This window comes from Mus musculus, chromosome 12, assembly GCF_000001635.26.
Source record: "Mus musculus strain C57BL/6J chromosome 12, GRCm38.p6 C57BL/6J".
Lineage (NCBI taxonomy): Eukaryota > Metazoa > Chordata > Mammalia > Rodentia > Muridae > Mus > Mus musculus.
The window spans coordinates 29667501-29687158 of record NC_000078.6 but is presented as its reverse complement, the minus strand read 5'-3'; the positions used below and the strand labels follow the sequence as shown (position 1 = coordinate 29687158).

The 19658-nt window shown below is 43.1% G+C and overlaps 1 protein-coding gene and 1 long non-coding RNA gene across 52 annotated transcripts in view; one reads left to right on the top strand and one right to left on the bottom strand.

The window, feature by feature from the left end:
- The window catches only part of Myt1l (myelin transcription factor 1-like), a 395627-nt gene that overhangs the window by 236058 nt on the left and 139911 nt on the right, over window positions 1-19658 (bottom strand). The gene's annotated exons all lie outside the window — the stretch shown is intronic.
- On the top strand, window positions 714-11529 carry C630031E19Rik (RIKEN cDNA C630031E19 gene). Its single transcript, NR_046080.1, has 4 exons — window positions 714-795; window positions 3926-4715; window positions 8049-8149; window positions 9446-11529. It is a non-coding gene; the product is annotated as an RIKEN cDNA C630031E19 gene (long non-coding RNA).

The following is a 19658-nucleotide window of genomic DNA, read 5'->3' as shown; positions in this document are numbered from 1 at the left end:
GGCTCCTGTGAGCCATGTACTTCAAACCATCTCAAGGTATTGACATGGAAAACATGATTAAATCCAAACACGTATGGATACATATCAACTGGGAAATGTGCAAGGTAAAGATATCATACCAAAATCTTAACTGGAGATGTGCAAAGTAACAGGTATGCAAACACTAAGAAGAATGATAGCTTGGGTACCATCAGGAGAATCATGAGGATACAGGCAGCATTGGGAAAGATGCCAGAACCAGTGGTCCCAGGGACGTCTAAAGAAGCTAATCAGTTATCTGGAAGCTGTGAAGTCAATCACAGAGATGCTCACTACAAACAAAGGGGACCGTGGTTAGCCTCACAGCGTGCTGCCCCTCAATAACGCTTGGAAGCTGGTCAAAACTTACCAGTGGTAGCTATAGCCAGCCTTGGCCTCCTGGCTACTGACTACCAGTCAATATTAAATCATCTCTGCTATTTGTTCAGTTTACTGTTTTTCTGTTTTTTTTGTTTTTCAAACAAAATAGGGATTTCTCTGACAATGGGTTAAAAATGAAATCTAACAATTACCCTCAGCTCCCTCTCTCCCTTTCTCTCTCCAGCTTCCTCTCTAACAGCTTGACTGAATTTGTAGCACTGAGTGTCTGTGACAAGCAAAGGGAGATAGAGCGAGCCCTGTCAGGAGCCCTGACGCCGAGCACGGCACTTACAGGCAAGCGGGGAGCCTTTACCAGGATACACATTTGCCTCCCTGGCGACAGCCATCACCCCTGGGGCGTTGAGCACTGTCCTATGCTGAAGAGAGACTGCTGAGGTGAGTCTGAGCTGCTGAGCTGTCCATGGAGATTGTAGTTGGTTGTGTTGGATGCTGACTTAGAAGTCAAGCACCAACAGGAGGTATTCCCTGCGTGCTTTTTCAGTGAGATGAAACAGATATTGGCATGGTCATATTGAAATGGTGTGGGGACAAATTGCTGGGCAATTTGATGGTAGCAAATACTAATTGTAATAATAAATTGCTGTAAAAATTACATGGTACTTTTGATGTACATAAAGAGGCACTTGGAATCCTGTGTTTGCCATTCCTAAGTAGCACTACATGAGAACATTGTGTGGGGTGGCAACTCATAAATATCTCATTGTATTTGGGAGTCATTACCACTGAGCAATTAAGGGAAACTAAAAATTCAGGTTTTATATAATGAATATATTAAAAATTTATCTCGACATGGAGTACTAGATTAAGTCTTTGAATTCCAAAATGTGGTTCAAGAAATAAATGGTCATCTCTCCATACTGCAATAGGAATGGGATGCTCTGTTCTACCTTTAGGTCACGTCCTTGGCTCAAGGCCAGATTGGGTGTCACCTCTGCTCATCACTTATTTGCCCTTAGTTGCTGACAAGAGTCAGGATCCCAATTAGCGTTGACACAAGGCACAGCAACGCAGACTTCACTTTTACAGTGTTAGAATTGCTGTTAGTCTTAGAAGTAAGATAGGTGTTCACATTCTTGCACGCACAAGACTTGATGCAATAGTAAATCACTACTTCAGTGTCCAAGTTAAAAACCTGTTACTGTTTGAACACTCTGACTACAAAGTGCAAATGTGGTATTTGCTTTCAATCCTAGAGAAATACGTGGTTTCTGTAAAAAAGACAAAAATGCACCCCATTCCACGGTCATGTATGTGTGTGTGTGTAGATGTAGATGTAAAAAAGAGAAAACTCAGCTGACTATCTAATATATTTTATTGAGAAATAAAACCCAATCTAAAAGATGATCTGGCATTTTACAGACCCTTCCAGAGAGGCAGAGGGCTGTAAATTCCCCTGGGCCAGAGGTTTGGGTACAGATAGCTCACGTTTCTCTCCAGAGCAAGACCTGATACTTTGTAGTAACTGACTGTCAATTTGTGAGGACCCAGAATCATCTGGAGGACAAATCGAGGCCTGTTTGTGGATGGAGGTCTAGAATAGGTGAGCTGAGGTGAGAAGGTGCACCCGAAATGTGGGCCACACCAATCTCTGAGTGGGGGTGCTGGTTGAAATCAAAGGAGAAAGGGAGCCGGGCACCACTGTTCATCCCTCTTTGCTTCCTAACTGCAGACACAAAGTGACCTCTTGCCTCATGCTGCAGCAGCCAAATCTTCCCTCGTCACAATGGACTTCTCCTCAACCTGTGTACCCTAAACCCTTTCTCATAGTTTATCATGGCAGCGAGAAAAGCAACCAGTACATATTGTTTCTTAGTAGTCAAATGGGCTAAATCATCCCTCCTTTGAGGAATGCAGCCTAGCTGCAGGGCTTTTATCATCTCCCACCACCCTGCAAATGGGGGTTCCTCACTCCTGTAGCCCCGCTGACCACCCAAGCTCCTCCCACCCCTCCTAATTCCCTGTGTGGTTCATGTGATTCTGGTCTCCATCTGCTTGTAAGCTCTGAGATACGGAGGCTGCTGCTTGTTTCAGAAGGCAAGCCTGTTCTCATCTCTTCTTCATTCTGTGTTAGGCATTAAAAAGAAAAAAAAATAGCTGTAAAGCCAGTGCAGGGTCTTTCTGCATCTGAAACCTAAATTATGATGCCTGAAAGCAGGCTGTTCAGCCTAAAGGAACAGGTGTGGGCTGAGTGGAGCCTTCCACCTCACAAAGCCATCTGAGGAAAACAAGTGACCCAGACAAACTTCTGCATCCCTTGTTCAGACCAATCAATTGTAGATTTCAAAGACTGCACCAGGCTAGAGTCTGCCTGCCATGGATAAAAATGTGCATCTTTCACGCACATATTCCTGTGTGCCATCCTCTCCTTGATACAATAGAGGAATATGGGATAGCAGGCTCTAACAATTCATAATAACTACTTTTGCTGAGCGATTACCACGTGACTCAAGTTTTAATTTCATGAACACAGCTAGAAAATTCAACTTGAAGTCAGCGACCCTGAGTGTGAACCCCATAGCCTCCAGGTAGTGTTTGCTAGGTGTCACAGGCAAGCTAGGCTGCCTGACATAGCCATCCATGGGGTCTTTGTCTCCATGGAGGACAAGGTACAGCTTCTGATCAACTCAGACTGATTTACCTGTGAAATTTTAATATTTTATAATTAAACTTTAAGAGTTGTTTAATATCCAAGGTAACTGAGTTTAGCCCCTTTAGCAACTCCCCAAGTGTAATATTTATTGATCATCAGTACAGCTTCTGATGCGATTATGGTTTTTATAAAGTTGCCTGCATTTCTGTTTTTAAGCTTTAGGGATTCTGAACCTTAGACAAGGTCCTTGTCCATCTACTGCTCTGAAGCAAGGTGACAACTTGTTCTCCCAGTGTCCCCTATCTTCAAATTCAGGATCCTCTCCTAGACATGTAGCTAAAACTGAGCTAACATGTCTGAAGAGCCTAATGAGGCTGAACCTCTCCAGGATCCTTCTTCTAGTTAGGACAAAATGAGATCCTCCTTCTCTTCTTTAGTGGTCCTTCTTTGAACTGTTGTGGGTACCTTCAACCTTGCAATGGCTCTACTTCTATTTTGCCATGATACCTACATTACTGTATCACCGAAAGTCAGCCTTGCACAAATCTCTTGGTGTGTCTGTCAGGCATCCACCATTGGCACTAGCCCCATACTGAAGAGGCTTGAGTCTGAGCTTTGCCTCTGGCCCTTTTCACGTCTCAGTTTTCTCATCTATAATGTTAGGATGTTCATGGTTCATGGGCCTTGAATAGTGCATCAGCTGGCAGGAAGTCCACACAGGATCTGGCCACACCTGCCCTGAACCCGGAGTCTGTTGTCACTCCAGCATGCTGATATATAACTTTGCTAAGGGCCAAAGAAAAGTACCCTTCTTCTAAATGGCTGGAGCACACACAGCACTCACGTTTCACATTATTTTTTACAGAGTAACTCATTCATAAGGTCTCACATTTGTAAAATATTCCAATCCTTTAGATAAAATAAAAGAACATCGGGAATACTGACTGGCTGCTGACACTGACTTCCAAGGCTCGAGCCAATTTTGCAATGTGTGAGACTTCACACACTCGCCCTTCCTCTCTGCTCTTGAAAAAGATTCTGGACTCCTACACAACTTACTGTGCCTCCTTGTCACCTGAAGGTTCGGTCTCTGTCAATAACCCCAGCCACTCTGCTCGTTATAACTTCCGATGATTTGGGGAACGGATATGAGCAACACCTGTCCACTCTCCTGTGGCTGGATTACCACAGAATGGAAAATTTAAGGACAAACTGTTGACATCAGTTGAGGTTTTCTTAGCTAGACCATCAAGCTGAAACCAGGAGAGCCACAAAGAAAAGTCTATTCTCACTGTCCTGCCTAACATTCCTCACACTAGCCAGAGACAGCCCACGATTTTACCACTCCCTACCCCTCCCATTTGTCCTAATCACCACTGATATGAGTGCTGTCTTGGTTAGGCATGGTTTGTGCCAGAGCCGACCTTTCCTTCGTTTCTGTGCAACTGTCATCAACGACGAAGAGTATCTCTTTGAAATTGTTTCCTATCCCAGCTTACCCTTTGAGTGGTAATTTCTTGTGCTACTTTCTAAAAACTACGATGACGTCTGTTCCTATCCTCCACTGAACTATGAGCTCCACGGAGCAGGAAATGGGAACATTTGGCTCTCTGGTGCTCTGGTGCAAAGAGCTGTGCTCAAAAGCCTGGAAGATGTTCAGCCAGTATTGGTCAAACGAGTAACCAGGAGTGGGAAGTCACTTTAGGTGAGTACCCAAGCTTCACACAGAAGATGGGATGGGAAAGAATTAGAAATGTAAAATGTTTCAGGCTTTGAAATAAGTCAACAGGAATATTGTAAATAGCCTTTTTAGCACTTTTTATTTTGAGTTGCAAATAATGAAAGGACAAAATGGAAAATAAAAATAAGGAGAACAGATGACATGGTTAATGGCATAAAACAACCTAAACAAAGAAAACAGCATCAAGCATAAAGAGGAGGACAATTGCATTTCCATTGGCCTTTCAAAGAGAATAAAGAGACATAGGCTTTCTAGTTTCGGCGTCACAAATATGCAGTCAGAAATAAGAGTAACTGCTTGACGTGCATCAGCAAAGTGTATTATTCCTGAGTCTATTGCTACAGGTTTCTCCTGGCCACAATGGCTAAGCCAGGTTTGGGGGCTTGTCATGTAGTGAGTGGAGAATAAAGACCTAGGGGTGAGCAGACTGGCCCTGGACTCAGCTTCCCACTTGCTCCGTAGCCCTGGTGCGTACACCATTGTTCATCAGAGTGATTGCTGGACAGGTGATTGCTTTGCATTAATTGCACAGAATTTATGACAGCAGATTCTTTTAGGATTTATAGACAGCTCAATAGATAAGGATGTTCTTTATCCATATTGCTCCTCTGTATGTATTCGGGCAAAGGTTCATATGTGTGCTATCTGCTTTGTTCTTTCTAAAACAGGGACACCCTCAGGTAGTCAAGGGTGGTTGTTCAGTGAACTCTAGATACCTGCTTATATCTTCCTCTCTGGATAGAGATTATAACCACATGGGATTGTGACACGTGGCTCACCCTAAAAGACACAAGCATTTTACCAACTGAGCCTTCATCTTCCCAACCCCTATAAAACACATTTAATGTTTGTCGTGAATTGATGTCTTCCTATTAGTCCACGTGGGGAGACTATTACTGGAGTTTTGCAAGCCCCTCACTGCAAGTGTTGTCTTCTTTCTCATGGTTCAGAAGCTATGGGGTCCTGACCCTGAAGAAGGCATGGCCCATGATCACATTGTGCATGTCAAGACACCCTTCCCCTACCTTTGTTGTCATAGGATTAGCCAGAAAGAGGTGAGCCCAAGAGGGCAGCACAGAGACAGTGTTGGGCTAAGAAAGACTAAGAAATGAGCTCCCAGCTTCATTTGAGCCCAGGGATGTGTGCTCAGATACTGTAGATCTACTGCACTTCCCTTCCTCTGGCATTAGGCTCACTACAGTGCTTGTGTGTTAAGAACTCTTAGAGCATGGAAGAGTTAAACAGTGCTTACTGACTACTGGAATTTTATTCCTTTGAGTTTTGTAGATGTACAGCCAGGACGTACCACTGACTTCATATTATACAACCAAAGATGTATCTGCACGCTTTTAGACAAGCAGTACATTTTCATAGTGAGAACCTCCAGGGCTTCTCTATTCAGCACATCTTTCTGGGTTTATATATTTCTAAAGAAATGAATTTCCATGTGTCAGCAACCGAAATCAGTAAATTCACCTCTAAATTCTCTGTCTAAGATTGAGATTTGCTACCCAGGCATGTATGCACATGAACAGATAGACCACATGGAAATCACCTACCAGTGGTGTAGGTCTATTAGCTTAGCTACTTGGAAGAAGCCCTTAGAGTGCATGGGCAAAGTGTGACTAGTCCCAACGAGTAAGTTCACAGCCAGTCTGGAAAATCTAGCAAGGCCCTATCTCAAAGCAAAACATAAGAATAAAGGGGTTGGTGAGAAAGCTCAATGGCAGAATGCTGGCCCAGCAGGCTCAGTTCCTAATACCACAGCACACCCATTTTGCTCTCCTCTCTCCTGGACAGAGCTCTTTCTTATTGAGGACAATGCTCTTCACTTAAGTGCAATTACATTAAATACATTTAAATGTAATATCTAGAAGCAGTTTGCCTAGATGTAATCATCTTGTAAAGAAGGCCATAAGGCAGCATAATGTATATTCTAAAGCTCTGTGTAATTGTATTTGTGCATATGCACTATCACCAGCTCACTGTCAGAGCATCCCACCAAATGGAACACTATTCCCCAGGCTCAAGATGCCCCCTGATAACTGCTGCTAGGAGCCACTATTCAGACTCCCAACACCATTAGTTTGGTCTTTTCCTTGAACGGGAATCATGCAACATAATTTTATTTTTGATACACAGTCTCATGTGACCCAGACTAATCGTGAACTTTCTTTTTTAGCTAAAGTGGTCCTTAAATTCTGAAATCTTGCTTCTACTTCCCAAATGCTGGGTCACAGGTACGTGCCACCACACCTGGCTGTGCCTAGATTCTTTCTGTCAATACAACTTTTATGAGTCTGAGTTGTGTTATTTACCAAGTGAATTCTAATGAACCTCTAGATCCCTAAGCAGTGCATGAGGTGACGGCAAATTTAGAGACCCCCCCCTTTTTTCTGATGTTTTGGGCCAGAATGTCCACCACATAGGTTCACTTCCTCATGCATACAGGGCAACCCACACTTGCCCAACCTTGTATGCAGAAATTTGAGTCAATAGAATCAATGATTAGCTCCATGCAATTAAGCAAATCACTAAGTCCATCCAAGTTTCTCAAACATGAATATATTAACAGCACTGCCTAACACATTTGCAGTGGTGACTGAATGAAATAGCCCATGTGTAATTATTTCTAAGGGCACATCTACCCAAATCACATCCTTTTCTTAAAGAGTGAGGCAAACTACCTGGGCTCTAGCTCCCAATTTGATTCCATGCCACGCACTCTTACACATCAATAAAAGCTTTTGTAAACTCTTAGCTCACACAGGAACTATTGTGTTCATGGCACCTAACTTGTTGGGTGCTACAATAGAGTGAGCTAATGTAGCCCAGCTATGTACGTCCATTTGTTTACTGCTGGTGTAAGTAAAATCCATGGCATTAGTTATACCAAGAAACTAAAGAAAAGTATGTATAGGTGATAGAAGAACGACAGACAATTCTATGCCAATTTTAAACAAAGAGGGGGATACAAGTATCTACCTAATTCAGTAGCACAGGCTGTATTAAATGTGAAATATTAATGGCTCTGCAGCAGGAAGAGGACGAGAGATGTCCTTATCTCACTTCCATTCGTGGGGCTCCAGTTAACACTGGGAGTTAATCGCCTAACATATTCGCATGAATATTGAAAGAGAATGTGCTTTGTTTGCATATGAAATGATCTCGTACCAGGAAAACAGAAGGAACTCTTCCCAAGAATATTAAAAGGGGAAAGGAACTCCACAAGGTGGCCAGACTGAAGAAATGCACCAGGATTACTCATTGCTTTTTGTCTTTGAGATATGGATATAGAAATGGCACAAAACCCTTCTTCACTATGAAGACAGCCAGGAACATGGATAGAATACACAGAATCCGTGAGGGGAAAGACGGGCTTCCCCTGGAGGACAAGGGTAAGGTGACTAAAAATGCTCCAATCTCAAGTACAAGGTTACTCGTCTATAGTCTGTCTCTGAGTAGGTAAACAGGATATGGGTACTATATCTGGTACTACATCTTAAGGTACACAACAAATAGGCTGTTAATTGTTAGACAGAGACCATGTCCTTGCTGATATTAGGGCACAACTAAGAAGACTTAATATAGAGCCAATATTACCAAATCAGTATGGGATTGGCAGAAGCAAGGAGGAAAAAAGATCATTTGGAAATACAAAAACTTATAAATAGTCCATTGTATGTGAAAAATATCATATGATACAGGTGTAGCACATTGTGTACACAGAGGTGGCTTTTCTCAAGGAAACATTCTATGTGAGGATCTACAATGGAAAAATTAGTATCAGACCACCATGGAACGACATATACAGATACACACTTCACATCTAGTAAAGAGCCAATATTTTAAGAAGCTGTAAGTGCATTGGGGAAGCTGTGGGTATGATTATTACTGAGGACAAGGAAGAATTCCTAGATGTCATAGGAAAGAAGTCACAGAATGGATAGATTTGGCTACATAAAAAATAAGCATCTCTATGTGAGAAAAGCCCCCAGCTGCTCGGATGCTTTGTAAGCAGACTAAGTGGATAGGGAAGAAACACTTGCAACGTGAGAACTATCACCGTTCCCAATGTAGAAAGCATGAAACTTGGCAAGAAGAATATCATCTAGTAGATCAAGGTCAAGAAAAAGGTCACAGAAGTGGAAATAAGATAGGAGAATCTCATAAAGAATACCCAAGGTCATGTTCTGTCAGGTGACACACACGGTAAAGCAAGCTGACAATCTCACCAACAAAACCAACAAGAATTCAGAAAGTCATTAGCAGCCAGCATAGCTAAGCACAAGATGGGCAGGATACTGGACAGCCATGCCTGCATCACTGATCACCATTCTGAGCAGCACTCCCTGCCCCACAGCCTCATACCACAGAGTCTCTCCTGGGATAGAAATGAAAGGTAGGTGTCCAGGTATACGATCACAGCGCTGTCTATGATACTGCTTTTGGAGTGACCATCATCAGAAACACATCTGTGGTATACTAACAAGGGAATAGCACTACAAATCAAAGTTAAAACACACTATGTAACATTCCATGGCTCTTGTTTTAAAAAATGAGATAGATTATGCTATTGTGAGCCAGAGAGGCACCTATAATACGTGAGAGAGGGAGAGAAAAGGAAGTTTCCAGAACAGCCTCATAGCTTAATCCCATTGTCGGGGACACAAAAGTGTTTTGTGTCAATGCAGGTACTTCGATGAGAAGGTGGGAGCAAACTTGAACTTCTGGGCCAAGGAGCGAGTGAGACAAGCTCTTGATGTGGATGGAGCTCTTCCCTGCCTTGTTCATTCTAATCCTGCTCTTGAAATTTCAAAGAGAAACTCAGGCAGAGAAGCACATGGATCTCTTTCCATAAATATGTTCAGGACTCCAATCAGAAGCACTGACAGAAACAGTTGATGTATACATACATGCATCTATGCATACACACACACACACACACACTCATTTAAGATTTCATCGTATACATTGTGTATGCTACTGTGTCTCATAGGATGTTCCATGCAAACGCATGTGTGTTGACCACACTTCCCACATCTCCCTATACTACCATTTCCTCTCATGCCTCTCCCTGAGTCATCTTTGCTTCACTAGGAAGTTTGCCTTCCACTTTCATATAACATCTTATACTTGATTTTATGTATCTCTATAAAATCTGGGAACCACAAATGACAGAAAACATGACATTTGTGTTTCTGAGATGAACTTGATTCACCTGATATGGTTATCTCTGGTTATATCCATTTCTCTCTCGACAAACGACAATTTCATTTTTTCTTTAGATCTGGAAATTCCCATTGTGCATATATAGCACATTTTTTTAATCTACTCCTCTGTTGTTGAGCACATAGGCTGAGTGAGGGACAGTTGCGTTTTAAAGTGAAACATATTATTGTCTCTAAATATTTGTAAAGCTTCATTTCAAGAGACCTGATTTGTGTTGCAATGGCTTTGAGGAACCTTTTGATACAGCCCATGACCAGAGCAATAATGTTTGGGTTTTCCTCCTCGAACTTTTGTAACCTTACATAAATGAAACCACTAACACCTGCAAAGGATGATCCACCATACAGCCTGCAGTCTGCATGCAGCCCTGGGATAAAGACCCACAGAGACCAGTCTATTAGCACCATGACGTGGGCTACTTAGAGGACTCTGTGAAAAGGCCACTGGGAGCACAGAGCACATCAACAATGGGAGCACAACAGTCAGAGCTTTGCATAGTCACAATCCCAGCAGACATTGCCTCATCTCTGTGAAATTGCTTTGTTATGAAAGATGGCTTTTACCGCCGAAAGGTCCACGGGAGAGTTTACTCACAGATGAAGGGTATAAGGATGCTCACCATTAGATAAATGGATGGCAAATTGTACTAAGAACTAAAAGAGAGACTTTCAGCTTGGCTAATAGATCTGAGTTTATCCTGTGACGTAGGGGTAAGGGGGAATAGACAAACTGCCCTGCTGATATTGAGGCCATGGAAAGGATTTGTGACAGCAACATCATGGGAAGGCACTTTGCTTCGTTGACTGAAGGCTTTTCTAATTCACTGTTTAGGGAGGAGACTCTGCCATGAGCACCCAGGAGTCCTTCCCTGAGAGCTATTTTATACGCCATGCTCCCTGCAGTCAGCACAGGGTCTCCAGTTTGCCAGAGGGCTCCAAGAAAGCCTGTGCTTTTGTCAGAGCTCTGGGTCTCTTAGGAGCCCATTTAGGTGAAGATTACCAGTGCAGAGCCACGTGGCTTAGAGTCCAGGTTTTCAGGGCACCTGCTGCACTTCGAGTGTTCACTGCCCCCTGCTGGAAACTCTGAGGCTTTCGTCTAATTCAGACTATAATGAAGTCACTGTGCTTCCTATCTGAAGGAAACTCAGCCCCTCTTCTTCGCAGCAAATTTCCTTCCTCATATTGACCGAGAATTGATAATTACTGGAAAACGTGAGGATGAAGAGGAGACATGCTCTTCTGCCTACTGTGTTCTTGTGGAAACCCTCCGAAGCGGTGGATGCTCACAGGAGTGCTTCTTATGCCGACAGCCGTGGGCTAATGTCACCGGCATACACATCTCCAAGCACACACTTCGGAAAGGTCAAGGAGGATCACAACTCCGCAAAAGAAGGTGCTGACTTGTGGGAGGCCACCCAGACAGTGCTACCTCCCCACAGCTCCTGTCAGACCAGGCAGCTCCACTGGCAAATTAGGGAACTTGTAGATTCAGGCATCTGATAAAACAGTGCATTTAGCAAGAAAAAAATAAAACAAACTTAATCAAGGCAATAAAGTCACCCTTGCTCTTACCCCTTTTGTTTCTAAGTCGTGTGTGTGTGTGTGTGTGTGTGTGTGTGTGTGTGTGTGTGTGAAAGCACAAAGGAATAGGAAGGAAGCATCTTCACGCTTGCCCAGTGTAAACTCAGGAACACAGAAATGGAACAGCAGCACAAGGGCCTTTGCTTGGTAAACTGATACAAAAGCAAGCATGTATGTATGGGCCAAGATTGGGGAGCTAGAAGGGAGACCATGAAAGGGGAGAAAGAAGTCTCCAGAAAGGGAGAGAAAGAGAGTGATAGAAGCGCAAGACAAGAACTCATGGGGGGGGGGGGTTAGGATGGGGGAGGAAGCAGCAGGAGAGAGTTGAGATGGAGGAGTGAGTAGGAGAAGATATTAAAACAAATATGCATGAACGTCCCATAGTAAAACCCATGATTGTGCATATTAATAAAAAACAAAACAAAACAAAACCTGACAAAACCCCAAAAGTTCTTCAGTTAGTATCTTCATGTGTGCTTTGAGTTTAAAAACAAACATATAGATCAAGGTTTTAGGGACCCTGCAATCCATAGTCAATTGTTGGGTGGTTCCCGTGTATGTGCGGGCCTGGCGTAGAGAGCCTCTGGAGGAAAGGCTCACAATCTGTGGGTTGCAACCTCTTTGGTAAACCTTGACCTCCAAAACTATGTACATTTCAGTTAGTAACAGCAGCCAAATTACAGCTATGAAGTACCAACAGAATAATGTTATGGTTGGGTGGGGGTCACGACAGCATGAGGAAGGGGTCACAGCACGAGGAAGGTTGAGAATCACTACCCTAAAGGGAAGACCTGACCCAATCAGACAAGCCTGGATTTGAGGTCCAGCCTGTGGTCTCTCAGCTCTTGCCCTGACTCTCCCATCTGCACAGAGCTTGGAAGTACACATAGGTGCCATATTTGTACAAATATAAGACTAATCAATTATCCTGGGACAAAGCAATGAAAAGACAGAAGAATGATTTTGTAAACATTTGTAGTTCAATATTTAAAATGAAATTTCTGTCTTCTATAATCACTGAGCCTGCTCTTCTCATGGACTTAAGCCTTTCTAACCCTTCTTTCCAAATAGATAAAAAAAAATTACCCTTCACCTTCTCTTAAAAATCCCCAAGCCTTAAGCTGGGCATGGTGGTGCACATCTTTAAATACTTGGGAGGCAGAAGCAGGTGGATTTCTGGGTTCAAGTTCAGGTTGGACTCCAGAGTGAGTTCCAGGACAGCCAGGGCTACACAGAGAAACCCTGTCTCAAAAAAAAAAATCAAAATCAAACCCCGACACCCCCCAGCCTCTAGTGTTCCGGATTCAGTCCATCTTGTCACTGTCCCTTCCGTTGCTATCAGTAGGATGACCATTCTCTCTGCTGTCTCAGCCCCAGGTGAGCTGTCCTTCCTTGCTGTGTATACCTCATGGAAGACCCTCCCAGTCTGCCCCCACTGCAGCAGACCTGAGGACCTTGCCCTGTGCTTTGACCACCTTCAGTCCACTTTCCCAGATAAGATGGATTATTATGGTTAGAAAACAAATGCAGGACTAGGGATGTCGCTCAGTAGTAAAGTGCTTGCCTCATAAATGCAGGTCCCATTGAGTCCCCAGTACAAAACAAAACAAAACAAAACAAAACAAAACAAAACAAAACAAAACAAAACAAAACAAAACACTTGGTTGGGTCTCAGGGCACAAGCCTGGAATCCCAGCTGCTGGGGATGCTGCCACAGGAAGTTTGAAATTTCAAGGCCAACTAATGCTCCACGAGTGAACTCAAGTCCAGTGCTAGGTAACTCAATGAGAACCTATCTCAAGAGAAAAGCATTTTTTATAAGGAGCTTCAGTAGAGCATGTTCCTAGCATGGTACGGTTCTGGGTTTAACCCCACACCACAAACTTAAGCCAATTGACCACAAAACAAAAGAAGAGAATTTAAAAAAAGAAAAGTGCTTCCCAATACCCCATCAACCGAAAGTTCCTGTTTTTGCAAAGCCATGGAAGTCTTGTCCTTGCAAAGTCTACTGAAGAAGACCCAGCTCCTGCAGGGACATTTGGGAGGAAACTGGGCTTAGGTGAGGTCGTGAGTGTGGACATTTTGATGAGATCAACATCCTGTAAGAAAGAGACAAGTGTTCACTCTATCACATGTGGGTACAGCAAGGTTGAAAGCCAGAAAATGGCCCTCAGCAGACCCCCAGCTCTTGGGTTTTTGGTATCTATGACTGAGAAGTGCCTGCCTGTGTTTGTCATTGCACCCTGGCGGAGCTGTGACACAAGCTTCTTTGACCTACTGTGGAACTCCTTATTAGGAACTGCATGTACATCCCTCCTTCTGGTCCTTCCATTATCCCAGCACAAGACTTGGCTGCTGAGGCACACCTATGGCACCTCCTCAGAGCTTCCCTTGCTCTTAGCTTCCCCGTCTTGCCTGCTTCTGCTCCTGGGACAGAGAGTGGGTCCTCCTTGTTGTTTGTAAGTATTGAGTTCTCTGTGTAAATAATTAAGTTGTCTTAGTGACATTGCAGGGAAAGAACAGCCTGCCTGTTGCCATCCCTGAGTATGGACCACATATGTTGACTAAAGATAGGAATGAATGGAACACAGAGAGAAAGGGGGAAGATGGTGGATGGGCCACGGGTGGGCAGTGAAGCATACTGGGTATTCTGCTCTTTGGACAAATCCTGATCACCATACAATGGTGATGATCAGGGATCACCAAAATGTGGAGAGAGACCTGGAGAGGACAGGTGCAAGATGTCCGGTAAAAAATTAATGTGCCCTTCCATTCCATGAACTGCACATCTCCAGGAAGCCTATCTACAACATTGCCTGGGTTCCTCCTCCTCTTTTTTCTGTAAGGCCCTTCACCCCTACGGTTCTATTTGAAGAGATGGCTGTGCAGACATGGTTCTGTGTTCATTTCAGAGCATGCGGAAGAACCTTAGGCAGCCTGCCTCTGTGGTTTCAAGGGGTTACCGTGTCTCCAAAGAGTGAGGAATTTAAATTCTTCCGCTCCTCACCAACAAGATTGTGTCTGATATCCGGAAACGGCTCAATTCTTCAAGCCGTAGCTAAGAATTGTCCTGACAGGCAAACCCATTCCCAGCACTCAGGAGCAGTTGCAGAGAGATGGAGAATATTGCTCTTCACCCCCCACCCTCCCCAAGAGCAAGGAGTAAGTCAATCAAAAGGGCCTGGCATAACCCAATTGCTTTGTTGGTTTAAAATCAATATGTTCTCTCTCTATATATATTCATTTTTGATTATGAAACCCTCAATTTCAGCAAATCCATATAATTTTTTACTGCCTAGATATTCCTCAGCAGCCAAAGAAATCACCCTTGCCTCACCCATGCCAAAGGTCAAACGTTGGACTCGTGAGCCTCCTCGCTGGCGTCTGGGTCGGCACAGGCACATTCATTCTTGTTCCCACAGGGGTGTGTGCTTTTGTCTTTTGCTGCTGTATAAGGAGGCGTACGGAGCCAGTTGAGGACAGTGTCTTGCTGCATGGGTATAAGATCTGGGGTTGGCATGGCAGAGCAGAGCAATTGTTCTGCTTGAGCTGAGGGTCTCTGGGAAGACCACCAGAGTATACAAAGGCAATCAGGGTTCATGACTCAGAACTGGAGACCCAGCTGTATTCCTAGAATGTTTTCTTCATTACAAGGTATGTCTAAGTATCTTACATTTCATTATGGCATGATGCTATCTGTCATTTACAGAGTTCACAACTGGAGTCACATACACCCTTCAGTCTTACATATTAAGTAAGTTTAGAGGTTTTTCTTGGGCTGAATTCACAGCTATCTTGTAGTCTGCAGGCTGGATATGTCTGACTACATGTTAACCTAATAAGCCAAGAAGACTGAAAGAGATGAGGTACAAACATAGCTTGAATAGGGCCGGAGAGAGACAATAGCTTGCATGAGGGAGGTTCCCTAATGTGGCTAAAGAGCAAGTGGGACAGAGAACACAGAAAGAGATGCTCATCTTTCCATTCTGCTGGCTAATGGCATCATTTTGCAGAACAAAATGAGCTATTCTCTGGGGCTCAGGAATTAGCTCAATGCAGGGCACTTGCTAAGGCTCTAGGCCCTTCCCTGATACTCTACAGAAAGTCATTTTCTTGATTAAAGTCACTTATAGTCTCAGGAAAGAAACATATTTGAATGTCCCCAGGTTGCTGATTTATTTTTGCTTTGGGTATTCTATTATTTTAAATCTTATAAATTTTATTTAAAAAAAAAAGCCCTTGCAAATAAATAACAGCATCATATACCAAAATTAACCAGACCCAAAGTCTATACAACTCAATGAGTTTCCATACAGTTAGAATAGGCATTTGAAATAGAATGCCTTGGAGCTTCACATTAAAATTTACACTTTAAGTTTTTACTATTTTTACGTATTTATCTACCCACAAACCCACCAAATCCCCGGCAAATTAGAACTAGGGAAACAATTGTCTTTAAATCCGTTCATGACTCCTTTCTCTTACCTGAGCTCTGTCCTTTCTCATCTTTTCACTTTTACCCTTTCTTGTTCTCTTTTCTTCATGTTATACTATAATACCCATGGGCATTTTTGCATATATACAATTTTAAAGATAATTATTATTATTTTAAAATGTGTGTGTGAGTGTGAGTGTGTGGGTATTTGCACATGAGTGAGGTGCCTGCGGAGTCCAGATGAGGGAGCTGTATCTCTTTGGAGTTATAGGTGATGACGAACTGTTGTGTGGTACTGGGAACCGGCCTTCTTCTCTGTAGGACCAGTATATGCTCTTAAACACTGAGCCCCTTCTGTCCTGTTTTTAAGGGTAGCATTTCAGATCATGGATCTAAGCTCAGTCAAAGTGCATGCTGTACAAACTGAAAAGTTCAGGACAAAACGCTTCAAAAACGAACCCAGAAAAGGGTCACTCATAGCGGAAATCAACCCGTGTTCTTACTCCTCGCTAGCAACTAGTCATCTCGCCTGATATATGCGTGTCTGAAAGATGTAATTCACAGAGTAAGAGACAGGAAAGTTATTGGCATGTGTTCAAGAGTGTTGCAGCTAAAGGTAAAATATTCTCTGCTTAAGCAGGATGGTTTAGTAGCATGCTGTCAGACAACTGGGCATTGAATACAGGTTACAGATCAGGGAACTATGGGCTAGGGAGTCAGCCCAGTGTCTGCAGTGCTTGGAGTGTGAGGCCTTGAATTCCAATACCCATCACCCACATATAAAGCTTAGCAGGGCATTGGGCCCCTGAAGCTCAGTGCTAGAGAGTGGGCAGAAAGGAGGCTTGTTGGTCTTCGCTGACCAGCAAAGTAGCTGAAAGAATAGAAGCTCCAAGAGACTCTGTGCCAAAGGTATATGAAGAGAAGGAAAAAGTAGAACCTGGGACAGCCTCCTCTGGCTTCTCCATTCATATGGGTGAGTGCATACAACCCCACCCAACACACACACACTCCACACATACACAATCAGGAACTATGTGTTCGGAGGCAGTTTAGTCCAATTCCAGAAAAACCTGTCGAGTATTATATTTACCATATTTTTATGGACATTTGTTCCTTTAAAAAATTTATTTCAACTATCTATCTATCTATCTATCTATCTATCTATCTATCTATCATCTATCATCTATCTATCTACCATCTATCTATCACCTATCTATCCACCTATCATCTATCATCATTTATTTAGCTTTGTTTAAGGAAAAACAGTGGATCAGTACTTTTGACTGTTCCCAAACTAAACAGTCTTATGTTGTCATTAATAAGTTATCTCCTAAAATTAAGTAAAATTCAATATGCCGAACTTTTGTTTCTTTCAAAAATATCTCAGATCTCAGAAGAACCTGTTCAAATTTTAATACTACCTGCTGCATTGTGACTGTCTGCTTGTTTGTGTGAGGCTCCAGTACTGAGTAGTGTGGGGAGATGAGGAACAGTATAAATGATAGGATTTCACCTCAGAGAAGTAGCAACTGCTATCATTATGGTACCCTCTCTTGCATTCCTTCTACATAATACCTGCACCTGTGCACATGCATGACTGTGCATATCCTGTGTAATGGATCACATACAGGGTCAGCTTGTTCTTCCAGCTGACGACCACACAGAGAGTTTTGCATGTCAACACAGTTTCATTTACCTTAACCCTCTGTCTGGCTGTGCACTGTGATCCCAATGACATACCCGGGTCCCTTGTCCTACTTTCTAATATCAATATAGATATTATATTATCTATAATATAATATAGAGGGTATATTGCCATTTCCACGTTATACAGGGCACATTTCAGGAATTAAGGGTTCTGAATTTGGGTTATTCTATAGTTTTCTGTTACTTACTGCTAGCTATTGTTACTATAGTTGCCCAGTTCTGTGTGTGTGTGTGTGTGTGTGTGTGTGTGTGTGTGTGTGTGTGTGTGTGAGAGAGAGAGAGAGAGAGGGGGGGGGGAGAGCAGTCAAATTCTTAACATCAGGAGGAAAGATGGCTTACTTAAAATCTATTTAAAATATCTCCAGGACCAATAACATTTTTGGAAAATTACAAATATTAATTTATTGAGGATTTAAAATTTTCTAACAGCATCACTCTGGTGGTCTATGTACTTGAATAGGATGAATAACAGAACCAAGAACAAGATTCTCAGCAAAATATCAAGACAAAGGTGGCCAGAGCAAAAAAGAGGCCAGAAATCTTTTCTTCATGTCACAAGGAAACATTGCAGAATTGTAGGCAAAGGAAGTAAATGAATTCTGGGAATTAAAAACTGACAGTTAAACAAACAAACAACAACTTAATTACGTCTCCATCTGTGATTTTGAAATTCTGCTAAGAAATTTAATGGGTTCTTTCTGGTTAATATAAGTAATATTTTTGCTTACTTTTCTTGCAAAATCAAAGTTAATATGGTATAGTTTCTTTGTGCTTAAGATGCTGAGTCTTTCTCCTTCCCTCTTTCCCATATAGAGGAAGAGGTTCACCCTGTAACCCAAGATGTCCTGGAACTCACTACAACCCAAGCTGGCATCATTCTTAAAGCAATCCTCCAGCCTCAGCTTCTGGAGTGCTAGGACCAAGCAACCTTATTCTGCTTATGCCTAGTTCCTACCTATTGTCCTATTGCTTTGGAATGCATATGGACCTTGCCTAAATTTAGAACTTTAGCTGAAGTTATAATAGGTCACTGTCTGTCCTTGGACACAAGGTGCTGGCCTTCTCCGGTGTCACTGGTACTAGCAAAGGTGTCAGGCACCATGATGGAATTCTTCCATCCACTCTCTTTCAATACAACTTCTTCCCAGTTCTTAATCTACCACATACCTTATGCATATTCCTAATATTACAGATATGCTAACAGAGGGATTTTGCTCAGATAGTGGTCATGTTTTTATGATTATGGTGAAACACCAGCACAACCCAGTGTGGGGCTGGTCAGGGCCTTGGAAAGTGCTCTGGGCCAGAAACAAAGCCCAAGTCCTTGCCTACCTGTGTCAACATACACATTTATGAACCACTTAATGCTATCTCTAGTGAGTGGTGAACTAAACCCATAACATCACCCACCCATTTGTACTCAAACAGGCAGACTGAACACCCCTCTGCCCACTGATGCTCTGCAGAGCTGTCCATCCATGTCCCTGAGCCCTGAAGCCTGGCTCCTACACCATACTCACTGTAGACTCCTCTGTCCATTGATGTTTCTCCCTAAGATGCTCTTGTCAGACTGGGGCGTTTTGTGCTCACACCTGTGTGCTTCCCTGGGAGATACTGACTCCTCTTGGTCCCTGTGGTTCACCAAGGCACCATGGATCACTTGGGACATGGAGTGTCTGTGGCGGAAACATGAGGGGGTGAGTGTGAACAGCGCTGGGTTGGGTTGAGGCACCTGAGTAGGGCACTGGACAGCAGCATCTAGCCATGCTTGCTACTGGAGGGACTATGAGAATAAGGATGGTAGGAATCCTAGTTAAGAAGCTAAATACATTCTCATTTTCCTCTCCCAACTGTGTGTCTAGCAGCCAGAATCGTACATAGAGGGTCACCCCACCACCACCAGGCTCCTCTCAAAGGAAGGCAAGGTGTAGACAAGCCATAAACAGTAAGCAT